This window comes from Priapulus caudatus, unplaced genomic scaffold, assembly GCF_000485595.1.
Source record: "Priapulus caudatus unplaced genomic scaffold, Priapulus_caudatus-5.0.1 Scaffold2233, whole genome shotgun sequence".
Lineage (NCBI taxonomy): Eukaryota > Metazoa > Priapulida > Priapulimorpha > Priapulimorphida > Priapulidae > Priapulus > Priapulus caudatus.
Window position 1 is genome coordinate 17,431 of NW_014579294.1, and position 2,322 is coordinate 19,752.

General features: G+C 35.9%; 1 long non-coding RNA gene across 1 annotated transcript in view; it reads right to left on the bottom strand.

The window, feature by feature from the left end:
• The window catches only part of LOC106818423, a 5,730-nt gene that overhangs the window by 1,772 nt on the left and 1,636 nt on the right, over positions 1–2,322 (bottom strand). The gene's annotated exons all lie outside the window — the stretch shown is intronic.

The following is a 2,322-nucleotide window of genomic DNA, read 5'->3' on the forward strand; positions in this document are numbered from 1 at the left end:
TGCAATAAGATTTATTATACTTTATTTTTATTTTTACTGATTTGTTGGAACTGCCAGTGGAAATTTGTAGGAGAGCATATATGACCTTGCACATGATTCTACCGCCTATATATAATCAACGCGCCACTACACAGTTATATATTGTTTATTAACGGCTACATATATGCTATAATATTTACACAGATTTACACAGATTCTCTTATGACAATCTCAACAATTTTTCATGTCACGGGGGTAAGGGTTGGTGGCTTGGATAGATTCTCTATACTCGTAGTATAGGGGCTGGTTTCTCCAATGTTTGTCTAGTCTGGCCTCAAAGGACCTGACTGATTTTGCTGTTACTATTAATGCTGGAAGCTTGTTCCATAAATCCACTGATCTATGTACAAATGAGTATTTAATGATGTTCAATCTCGTTCTGATTTTGTAGATTTTGTATGCATATCTCCGTGTTACCGATTCACCTGCTGTTATAATGAACTCAGACACTTCAGGATTATATTTACCAGTCAGTATTTTATACATCTCAATCATGTCACCCCTCACTCGCCTATATGTCAGAGTCATCATAGGAGAAGTCTGACATACCACGGATTTGCTTGGTTGCACGCCTCTGACCATTTTCGATTGCTTCTATGTGTTTTACTAGATGGGGAGCCCATATCTGATTTGCGTACTCCATGTGAGGGCGTACAAAACCAGTGTATAATAATTTAAAAGTTTTCACATCCATGTATTCCATAGTGCGCCTAATCAGCCCCATGATCGAATTAGCTTTGTTAACCTTTTCAGTAATATGTTTATCATAAGCTAGTTTGTTGTCAATGGTAACACCAATATTTTGTTCTTCTTCAGAGTACTTCAAGTTTGTTCCGTCCTCCTTGAGCTTGTAGTTAAATTTGTCTAGTCTATTTTTTCCTATTCGCATGACCTTGCACTTGTCGGGGTGGAAACACAGCATCCAACAGTCCGTCCATTTCTGCATTTTGTACAAGTCATCTTGCAAAAGCTCACAATCCCCGACTTCCCTGATAGCCCTTGAGATCTTTGAACAAGTAGATTGACGTACCCCCTGCGCTACCTCTGGCAAGTCATTAATGTCTAAGACGAATAGGATCGGGCCGAGCACTGCACCTGGGGAATACCACTTGTCACCTCCTTCCACTCGGACATCTCTCCATTCACCACTACTCGTTGTTTACGTCCTAGTAGGAAAGCTCTGATCCACGAAGTGAATGGTTCCAGTATTTCGTACATTCCCATCTTATGTATGAGGCGTTGATGGGGCACCTTATCAAAAGCTTTCATGAAGTCAAAGTAAATTACATCCACACAGTCTCCCTCATCCAAGATTTCTTTCCAATTATCTAGTACTTGCATCAGCTCAAGAACAGTATACCGCCCACTAATAAATCTAAAATTGTTTCCTACTGAATAGTTTATTACTTTTCATATGGTTAACAATGCTCTCTCGAATAATAGTCTCTATATAACCTTACACGTTATGCATGTCAGACTGACTGGTCTATAATTCCCTGCCACCTTCCTTTCCCCTTTCTTGAAGATTGCTGTTACATTAGCGCACTTCCACTCCTGTGGTATCTGCTAGGTTTGTATACGTCACGTGAATTGCGATTTATATATATATATATACAATGAATAAATAAATGTATATATATATCAATAATTTATCAATATTATCAATTATATTATATTATCAATTATACGCAATTAATCATCAAATATTTGTCGGGCCTACACCATCAGAATAGTAAGTTATCTTTTTAGGAATAATATAAGTATTTAATACGAATGCTACCAGGAGTGATTGATATTGTTATGCAGTTCTACTTCGTACTTCTACTTCTGACTTCTACTCTACTTCTACTTATACTTATACTTATACTTATACCTGTCTATATTGTATTTGGTGATTATATATTCCTACATACACTTGTCTATATTGTATCTGGTGATTATATATTCCTACATACACTTGTCTATATTGTATCTGGTGATTATATATTCCTTATATACACTTGTCCTATATTGTATCTGGTGATTATATATTCCTTACATACACTTGTCTATATTGTATCTGGTGATTATATATCCTGCATACACTTGTCTATATTGTATTTGGCGTGAGTATATATTCCTGCATACCCTTGTCTATATTGTATTGGTGAGTATATAATTCCTAACATACACTTGTCTATATTGTATTTGGTGATTATATATTCCTACATACATCCGTAATATTGTATCTGCGTGAGTCATATATTTCTTACATACGCCTGTCTAACTATATATATATATATA